Source organism: Cibotium barometz, chromosome 8 (genome assembly GCF_041138505.1).
Source record: "Cibotium barometz isolate CiBa-2024 chromosome 8, ASM4113850v1, whole genome shotgun sequence".
Taxonomy (NCBI): Eukaryota; Viridiplantae; Streptophyta; class Polypodiopsida; order Cyatheales; family Cibotiaceae; genus Cibotium; species Cibotium barometz.
The window spans coordinates 17,605,351-17,616,360 of record NC_141053.1 but is presented as its reverse complement, the minus strand read 5'-3'; the positions used below and the strand labels follow the sequence as shown (position 1 = coordinate 17,616,360).

Genomic DNA, 11,010 nt, shown 5'->3' with positions numbered 1-11,010 from the left:
GGCTCAATCAATGGATCCTGGAATCAATAGAAAAAGTAAAACATGGGTATAATGCATTTAGATTAGAAAACATTAGTTCTAGAAAATGACACATGTAAAAGAAAGGACTTTTAGAATCACGTGTAGATTAGAAATTAGAAGTTATTGGATGAATCCCATACATTTCTCTGCGAGAGGAGTTGGGGCCTTAGGGAGACCGCTAGGAGCCAATCAATCACAGAGATAATTGTAGGGGAGGCCCTGAGTAAGACATAGAATACACTTTCAGTTGAGAACATTTAGAATTAAAACAATGGGGTAGGATTATTATAGCTGGTATCAGATCATTGATTGGTTGTTTGACCAAGGAATGTATTTCTTTTGTTGCTTAGATGGCTCAGATTGCGATACGGTATCTTTCATTAGAGGACCAGATGATAGCCTTTGCCTTCACTCATCTCACCCCCAAGGACAACAAAGAGGATCATCAGATAGTACTAGAGGATTTTGAAGACATAATTGAAGGTGGTGTTGGATTGTATATAGAGTCTTTTCTCTCTATGTACCATATGAAAATATTTCTGTATGTTATGCAGCATACCCGAGTCTGCCATAGCATGCCCCACAAGGCTATTGTTGCACCATGAGATGAATGGTTGATGATGATATCAATGAAATTTTCTATTTTTTATTTTTGAGCTATAAATCTTGAGTGAAGATTCTTTACTTAGACACTCGTTCATTAGTAAATTGTAGGTACCATGTCATCTAATAATGCTTACACCTTTCTCAAAATGGTAAAAAATGAGATAAGACCTTATGAGCAAGAAATAGATCACCTCCAAACTCTCTTACTACATAATTGTATTCATGAAGGAGAACTTCTTTGAGGAGGCCATGAGCATTGCTAATTCTCTCAATGATGGTGGAATGACGACTTCCTTTCCTGTTTAATCTAGCTTGAACCCATAGGGGGATCTAGAAATGATAAATCATAATGTAATAATCTACCATGAAATAGAGGCAACAAACCTAGTTCACTATTACTAGTCATCAATGTAGAAAGTGCCTTTGACAACAATGCTAAAAATTCTCAGGCAACTGCTACCCACCACTGATAAAATTGTTAATTTTGAGAGATCTTGAAGAAGTTTGAAGTCAAGGCATGATGAGACTTCATAAGGACGTATGGATTCTATTTGGGAGTATGTACCTATGACATAAGTTGTCCAAATGATGGTTCTCAAGAATGAAATCATTTTTAAGTAGATAATTTTTTTCTTTATTAAATATATGTGTTTTTATTTTTAGACCATGGCTCAAGAGGCATGCAAGCCCTTATCTCGAAGTCGCAAGCAAATGCATGTTGCATTCTAACATTCCAATAATCAAAGCAAGGCCATTGATTATTTCTTAGAATGTATGTACCTCTACTTCCCAAATATTCATCTGCAGATCCTCTACTTCCCAAGTATTCATATGAAGACCCTTATGTGGATCCATGAGTAGGATTTTTGAAGAGAAGAAATTTATTGTACATGTTAACTTAGGTTTTAAGTGACTATGTTATGCCACCAACTTGGAATTAGCCTGACCATGGAGGAGTTAGGCTTACTCAAGGAATATAGATCTTTGTGCTACGTAAAGTTGTTTCTTCTCATAACACTAACTTCACATTTTGCCAATGATGATAGCTTAACTTTAATTAGAGTTGAGGTTAGATTAGGCAGATTCTATTATTGCAAAACAATCTCTCTCTCTCTCTCTCTCTCTCTCTCTCTCTCTCTCTCTCTCTCTCTCTCTCTCTCTCTCTCTCTCTCTCTCTATGCCAAATAGCCAGCGACGAGGATTTAAACTTGCAACATCATGCTAGGTTATCAAGCACCCTATCCAACTGAGTTAATTTAATGTTTTTTGAATGACAAAGAAAGAAGAATACAAAGACAAGGCTCGATTCTTGGTTGGGGAATCTACGGGTGGTGTATTATCTCTCTTGCTTCACATAAAGCGACCCAATGATTAGAATGGTGCTCTATTGGTTGCACCCATGGTGGGTAAGGTAATAATGTACTTTATTTCTCATTGAATTAGGCTATTTTTCTTTCCATCTTGCTTTTATCTTATTTATTTCTCATTGAATTGGGCTATTTTGCTTTTATCTTATTTATTTCTCATTGAATTGGGCTATTTTGCTTTTATCTTATTTATTTCTCATTGAATTAGGCTATTTTGCTTCCCATCTTGCTTTTCACTTATTTATTTCTCATTGAATTAGACTATTTTTATTCCCATCTTGCCTTTTGTTTTTTATCTATTTATCTTCCCTTGCTGATATCTAAAGAGTTCAAACCCTCTCCCTTGGTGGTCTTTGTCCTGACTAAGCTTGCCAATGTAATCCCCTCCTAAAAAATTTTCACAAGCCTCGTGACATTATTGACATGGGATTTAAAGACCCCTTGAAAAGAGAAGAGGTTCAAGATAAGATCTTAGTACCTTATTTGCACCTTCAAGATCACTAGTAATTTTCTTAATCTTCACTTGATGTTGTTGGTGTTCATGCACATGTGGTCTAACCCTTCCAACTACCAAGATAGGCCTTGTCTCTAAGGACTGGTCTTGAGTAGTTAAATGCCAGCTTATACTTAGAGGAAAGGTTGAATGAGGTGAGTAGTTCTCATTGTGGTCGTACTACATAGAGAGTCTATATGTTGTGCTAGAGTGTTCATGTGGTGGATGTGCAAGTGACTTTGCCCTTTCTAGTGCTACATTAGGAGGCATACGTGGTGACATATCTCAAGATAAGCAAAGGGTTGGATGAAGCTATGCGAGAGTAGCTTTGACAAGAAACTGGTTATGTGCCTAGGCATGTGGCATGGCCTCCTGTTTGGGGAGCCCGATGATAAAATTGACATAGTTATCTGAGACATCATGAATTGCCTGAACAAGCATAGCCCTGACGCTTATGGAGGTGACTGCTCAGCAGCCCCTCCCTCCTAACCCACTCTCATCTCTCTCTGATCCATCACCCCAACAAAGAACAACCCCACCCAATATGAAGGGATCACATAATCTTCTTATTAGTGTAGTCCCCCACGGAGCACTTAACAGACTTTGTAGATAATTAGTAATGGTAGTAAATCACTACAAGTAATGCAAGTTTGGTATAAAATAGAACAATTGCAGAGGTTAAATGTCAAGCGTGGAGAGAAACTGTGCTTTAAATATGCAATATAAGTAATGCAAGTCATCTGTGGGACACTGCTCTTAAATGCTTTTCCAAGTATCAAACATCTTGAATTGTAACCCCCCTTGGAGTAGGGGTAGGCTTTGCTTGTCCTTGTTCTAGTTCAAGATTCTCATGAGAGTGGCATAGGATAGCCGACGTTACACTGTGACAGAGGTGACCATGATGGACCTCATATTCATCAAATGAGAGTATTCTAGAAAGTGGAGTCTTTCTCTTCATAAGAAGGGTTGGGAGAAAGGATGACCCTTTAGACATAATATATTATATACTCTAGACCATCATAAGCAAACCCCTCTTAAGAAATGGATCATAGTAGAGAGACTAAATAAGAGGAAGAGTTCTATGCACTCTGGCTATGGTGTTGTGCATAATCTCTCCTTTGACAAAACCTTGTGCAAACTACACCACCTCCTATAAGAAGAGACCTTGTTTTTAATGATATTAAAAGAGTGCTAATTTTTTCCCCCATCATCCCATTGGCTTTTATTAAATGCCAAATTTATATGTATATTAATGTTTTTTTTGCAAACAACAAAAGGAGGCGTTTCTTAAATTTGGTTTCAACCAATTTTTAATACCGGAAAAAAAATCAAGAAAGAGGTTACCCCATGCATGATAATATATTTTTGAATAACTTCGATGTATTAATAACCCTATAAGAAGAAACCTTGTTTTTAATGATATTAAAAGAGTGCTAATTTTTTCCCCATCATCCCATTGGATTTTATTAAATGCCAAATTTATATGTATAATAACGTTTTTTTGCAAACAACAAAAGGATGCGTTTCTTAAATTTGGTTTCAACCAATTTTTACTATTGGAAAAAAATTAAGAAAGAGGTTACTCCATGCGTGATGATATATTTTTGAATAACTTTGATGTATTAATAACCCTATATATTCTTATTTTCTACTTGTTTGAAACTCGTTTTTTAACAATTGTAAAAAACTGAGCGAGCACCTCATGCATGATAATATAATATATCATAATTTTAGTGTATTAATAACCCTAAGGTATTATTATTCACATGTATCTTTTTGACATGTTCATTATATTAGGGAGGAGGGGTATATTTTTATTTTATATTTGAAAAAAACACTACATTTTTTAAAATGGTTTTCTTTATTCCTTATCTTTTCTTGATACTCTAGCCTTCAAATTCTGTACCTAATGATTTGCACAAAATTGTATGTAAAAAGAAAATTGCATTCTACATAATGATCTACACAAAATCATTTGTAAAAACAAAATTGCAAGGCTTAATTTTAAAATATAAACATGAAATTTGTGGCTTGCTTACACAACAAAAGTTTTAAGTAAAAAATGTAGAAACTTGTAGCTCCAAAGTTGTCAGTAGAAGAGTAGAAGTGTGCTAGATTTTAAGTAGTGACCCTCCTCGCACGGTTGGGTATAAGAAGCATTGATGCAGTCTTTGTGTGGTTGGGAGATTGGTGGGGGTCTAACCATTTGTAGGAGGCTCAAGGAAAAAGGCCATTGATGTGGTCTCTAAATGGTTGAGATTAGTGACAATCAAGCCATATGTAGCAGCGCATTGTTGGAGAGGCTCCCATAAAACCCTACAAACCTAGATATGTTTGGAGAGGGAGATATTTTGTGATGTTTCCTCTAAAATCTACTCGTTATAAATCCTATAAATCGAGTTACATTTGGAGGGAGATATATGGTGATATTGCCTCTAACGATCTACCCATCATTAAATTGAAACTAGAAAAGTGGAAAGATTTAAGGTAATTGGTTGTGCTTATGGGGCTTAAAGAAATTGGCATGGCCTGGCCATGAGTATAATACTGTCTTCTACATATGAATTCTTAGTTCCCCTCTAGATAGATATTCAGATTCGACTACTAATCTAAAAATCCCCAATTTGCTCTTACATAGGTACAATTTGTAATTAGAGGCTATTTTGATGGCCTCATCTGTTGACATATAGTCTTTCAAATTGCACAATTTTCAATATTCATTTTCCCCAATGTAACATTCCCATGTGTTCGCTTGATCATATTCTTGTATAACTTGGAATGGTATGCCTTATACTTACTGGGAGCTATTGAGAAATGTGGTGCCCACTCATGTTTATGGGACACATGTGTGTTTGCAAGCAATGAGTATGTGTTTAGATGTGTGTGAACCTTAGGTTATGTTCTAGCTAAGGTTAGAATGAGCAGTCAATGTAAATGATGAAGAAGAGTTTGGAATGTGGTCAAAAAGGGGGAATATCTAGTGATATAAGCAATGATGTATGAGGCCAAGTGGATGGTGGCTAATATGTGGCTATAAATTGATGTACCAAGCTCATTTTTAGCAATGCAAGTTGTAAGTTTGTGGTTAGAATTTATTCATATCTTGATTATCTTCATTAGTGTTAATTCTATGCTCTAATTATGTCTTCTTCAATATTTCACCCTCCATAGCCTTCACTTCTCATGTTCATGCTGGTCAGAGAAGTTGACATGCTAAGAGGAGTCAGCCAAAGCATGGCTACTTTGCAGAGCAAGGCATAGCTATTATAAGGGCACAGAAAAGGTTAGAATGAGCAGTCAATGTAAATGGTGAAGAAGAGTCTAGAATATGGTAAAAAGGGGAATATCTGGTGATGTAAGAAATGATGTATGAGGGAAAGTGCATGGTAGCTAGCATGTGGCTATAAATTGATGTCCCAAGCTCAATTTTAGCAATGCACTTAAGTCATCATCCTTGACTAATATCTTGATTATCTTCATTAGTGTTAATTCTATGCTCTAATTATGTCTTCTTCAATATTTCACCCACCATAGCCTTCACTTCTCATGTTCATGCACCCAATTCTCTCATCAAATTCACTTATTTCAACATGGTATCTAGAGGCATGCACTATATTTCATCTCCCAACACTCATCATCAAGTAGATTAGTGGCTTTATTAACACTAATTAAGCCATAACCTCAACCTTACCCTCTTCAAAACTTGTGGGAGAAAACCACCCTGTGGTAGAAGGCTTCTCAATGCCTATTCTGTCCACCATTGGGAAAATCCTCTTAGAGGCAAGTAGAGCACATTAGAGCATCCACACAGCTCAAAGGAATCAAGGTAATTTGGTGCAGATTGATGGAAATCAAGATAGAAGTTGTTGCAAAGAATTTTGGAGAAAAATAGCCATGCACTTTGCTCGAGCTGAGATGGTCTAACTAAAGCTATAGTTGAGGGTTTTTGAACATGCCCTACAAGCTTGTGAAGTTAGAAATTGATTTGGTGAAGTGTGTAAGAAATCCAAACCTGCTACCCTCTTTTGGTGAGACTTTCATTAAGTTTTCTTAATCCAAGATTAGTTCTTATAATCTCAATTAATAGAGGCCTAATCTCATGCTCTCCTATTGCTATTTCATTTCCCAAATGTGCTTGGTTAAACTGTATGCACAACTCCTTCAATTGCTTGTTCAAAATTTACTTTCATTATTTTGGGGATTAACATGGGATTAGTGTAATTAATCAATGATTAGTGTGACCAAGCGGAGCCAAATCTCTTCCCTAATATTTTTATGGGAGTAGAAACTACCCAAGAAAGTGTATAAGCTTGTGGTAAGACCATCCTCATTGAGCCTTGGCTACCCAAACCTTAGTGGATAAATTTAGTGGTGTTTGGTGAAGGATTTCATACATGGCAAACAAAAGTCATGTATTTACTCATGCAAAAGGAGATTTGTGGGGTAGTAAATGGAGATGAGCTCAATGAAGGGAGTGAGGCTGAGGTCAAAGTATGGATAAATAAATTTAGAAAAGCCATGGCCATCATTGGGTTGAAACTTAAGTCTTGGGGATATATCATTGATCACATCAACAAAGAGTATGCCAAAGAAGCCTAAGATGAGCTAGAGAAAGTATTTGGAGCTAGGGGAAAAAATTTTAGAAATAAATCTAAAAATTTAGTTCTATGGTCTTGATATGGAGTTCAAAAAATCATTTGTGGATCATGTAGGAAAGATGAAGAGACCATTTGGTTAACCCGTTGGTAGGCAACTTGGCATGGCACCATGAAAGTTATAAGCAATGTTTAAATTCTTCATGTGAGGCCTACGTATTTTGTGGAAGTGGCTTGGGCCCTTCTAATTCAGGTGTGGTAGAAGTGGCTTGCATCATTTGATTGGTTGAATTAGCACTAAGAACACCACTGAATGATTTACATAGGTAGATGATGGTCTGCCGAACCTTCTTGGCATGACAAGATATTATGCCCAAACCTCATAGCTTGATGCGTAGAGATTAGGCTTATTCATGGTTAAGAAGTCAACCAGGGTGAGATTGTGTTGTTATGTTAAATCATAGGGTGGATTATTTATAGCACTTGAGAGGTATCTCCAATAAGAAATGCACCTGGATGGCTGTGCCGATGAGACTTAGTGTAGGTATTTAAGAATGTATGTGACTATTCTTGCTAGATGTATACTAGATATCGATCCCATGTATATATTATAGGTGGCTCATCATGCATGGGTATTGGGCCTAGCCCCACATGCCTACAAAGTTTCATCACCATTGGATGACATTTGGCTGGTTAAGTGGGGCCCAATGCTCAAGAGGCTAGGAAAAATTCCGCTCTTCCACATGCTATCATACCCAACATCATCCGATGGCAATAGAACTTTGCAGGCATGGGGGGTGGGCCTAGCCCCACATGTCTACAAAGTTTTATCACCATCGGGAAACGTTTGGTTGGTCAAGTGGGGTCCAATGTCCAAAACTGAAGTCTCTTAGTGCTCAAGATATCAGGAAAAATCCTACTCTTCCACATGCCATCATACCCAAAGGTCATCCAATGGCAAGAACCTTTGCAAGAGTGGGGAATGGGTCTAGTCCCACATGCATGCAAGTTTCATCACCATTATGCAACATCTAGTTAGTCAATCGGTGGGCCCAGTGTCCAAATTTGAAGTCTCTTGGTGCTCAAGAAGCTAGGAAAATTTCCCCCTCTTCTATCATCATACCCAAACTTCATCCGATGGCAATGAAACTTTGGAGGCATGGGAGATGGGCCTAGCCCCACAAGTTTCATCACCATCAAACAATGTTTGGGTATGATGGCATGTGGAAGAGCAAGATTTTTCCTTACGTCTGGAGCACTAAGAGACTTCAAATTTGAGTATTGGGCCCCACTTGACCGACTAAATATCGGCCAATAGTGATGAAAATTTGCAAGCATGTGGGGCTAGGCCACCCCACATGCCTACAAAGTTACATCACCATTAGGGGTATGATGGCATGTGGAAGAGTGGGATTTTTTGTAGCCTCTCGAGCACTAACAGACTTAAAAAATTTGGGCAGTGGGCCACACTTACTATAACTAAAGGTCGCTCAATAGTGATGATGTTGGATAAATGTAATCCCAACTCCTTAGTCCAATTTAATATGTGGTTGATAGGCTAATGGTTAGTGGTTGGTGTGTAAAGCCTACAAATGGTTGGTGCATGTTGTTCATGCAAGTCATGCAACTAAAAATAGGGTAGAGGAGTCTCTAAATAAGTTACAAGTCGTGATCAAGTGATTATGTAAGTTTGGTTCATGTCTAATCATAATTAGTATCTTCTTGTGTTAATCTCAAAGCAATTTTCTACATATACCAGTTTTTGTCCCTCATATTCATGATGTTTTGTACAATCTTTGATCCACCTTGAGTATGTTTTGATCAATCTTCATAGCTTAATGATCATATCCAACATTTGGTATCAGAGCTTGACTCAATTAGGTTTAGTTGATTAGTAAAAATCTTAATCAATCTCTTAATCACCATAGCCAGTTTTTCTCTGTTTGAACCACATGCTGTAGATTGCTTCCATGCGTGCATCTGAGGTGATTATATCCCAAAATTTTGATATAGCCTTCTAGCTTTGCTCCCACGCATACCCTAAATCGAAGATCATAGGCGAATTTCAGCGCAGCTTCGCGAATTTCCCATCACCATCAGCGCAGCCCGTTTTCTGCTAATTTGAACCATTCGCCGTCGTCTCTACAAATTGGCCAAATTCCTTTGAGGCGATTCAAGGTCATTAAGTGAGGATTCAGCATACGAAATATTGGAGGATATGGTCCACTGTAGCTGCTGTATGGAGCTGATTTCCAGTTGTCTATTTTCTACAGTTTTTGCTCCAACAATATGGTGATACTTATTTTGATTTATATTGATGATATTTTTATTATTTGGGCTTAAATCATCTATATGAGTAATTTTTCAACATCAAGCATCATATTTCATCATCATGAGCTCCAAATTCCCCGACAAATTCAACGGAACTGGGTTTCATACCTGGCAAATCAAGGTGAAGGGCTACCTCATGAAGAAAAATCTGTGGAGTACGGTCAAGCCACTTTCTGATGATGAAGCAGGTAATTCTGCTGCAGTTACAAGAGCTACAACAGCTGCACTTCAAGCAAAAGATAAGCAAGCACTTGTATTATCATTACTGATTTAGAAGATGATTTTATTCATTATATTGATGATGTTGAGTCAGCTATGGAAGCTTGGGAATTATTAGAACGTACTTTTGGTGCAAAGGCAAAACATTCCAAGATCAGTTTGAAGATGCAACTCTTTGATCTAACCATGGAGAGTAATGAAAATTTAGCAGCTTTGATTAACAGGTTGAAGAGCTTAATGACACAATTGGTTTATGTTAAGTCTCCTGTTCCTAAAGAAGATGCTATTGCTATCCTGAAGAAGATGCTATTGCTATCCTGCTTAAAAGCTTACCTTCAAGCTTTAGGCAAATTGTGATGGTACTTAAAGAGAAGGAGCCTGTCCCTTCTTTGGAAAGTATCATAAATTCTTTGCAGGAAGAAGACAAGAAGATTACAAAGGATGTGATAGATCCTTATGCATATGCTATTACTACGACATCGACAAAGAAGAAGTGTACTATTTGTGGTCGTACAAATCATCTTACTAAAGGATTGTTTCTCCAAACATCCTTGTGAGTATTGTGGAAAGACGAATCATCTATCCTCAAAGTGCTACCAAAAAGATCAAAAGCTAGCAAAGGCACATGTGGTTGAAGAAGTCAACCAACAGGAAGAAACAAATCTTTGTTCTAGTCGTAGTATAAAAGATGTAGATAATGAGTATGCTTTTTAAATTATGTCATGTATGTAGTTGAGTATGCTTTTTAAATTATGTCATGTATGTAGTTGAGTCAAGACTTATGTTGTTCCAACTTGACGAGTTGTAGAGGAGAGTACACCACCCTATGTTGTTGTTCAGGGGGGACTCTTACTCATTGTGTCAAGGAGGTATGTTAGACTTGATTCATGTTCTTGTAAGAAGTTGGTCTTAAGGGGGGATTGTTGGATAAATGTAATCCCAACTCCTTAGTCCAATTTAATATGTGGTTGATAGGCTAGTGGTCAGTGTGGTTGGTGTGTAAAGCCTACAAATGGTTGGTGCATGTTGTTCATGCAACTCATGCAACTAAAAATAGGGTAGAGGAGTCTCTACATAAGTTACAAGTCGTGATCAAGTGATTATGTAAGTTTGGTTCATGTCTAATCATAATTAGTGTCTTCTTGTGTTAATCTCAAAGCAATTTTCTGCATATACCAGTTTTTGTCCCTCATATTTATAATGTTTTCTACAATCTTTGATCCACCTTAAGTATGTTTTGATCAATCTTCATAGCTTAATTATCATATCCAACAGATGAAACTTTCTAGATATGTGGTTCTAGGCCCACCCTTTATGCTGAAAAAGTTTTTTCACCATCGAACAACGTTTGGGTATGATGGCATGCAGAAGAGCAAGA

At 37.2% G+C, this 11,010-nt stretch overlaps 1 pseudogene; it reads left to right on the top strand.

The window, feature by feature from the left end:
• Window positions 1-1,897: 1,897 nt before the first annotated feature.
• Window positions 1,898-3,035, top strand: LOC147635984 (caffeoylshikimate esterase-like; annotated as a pseudogene).
• The last annotated feature ends 7,975 nt before the right edge of the window (window positions 3,036-11,010 follow it).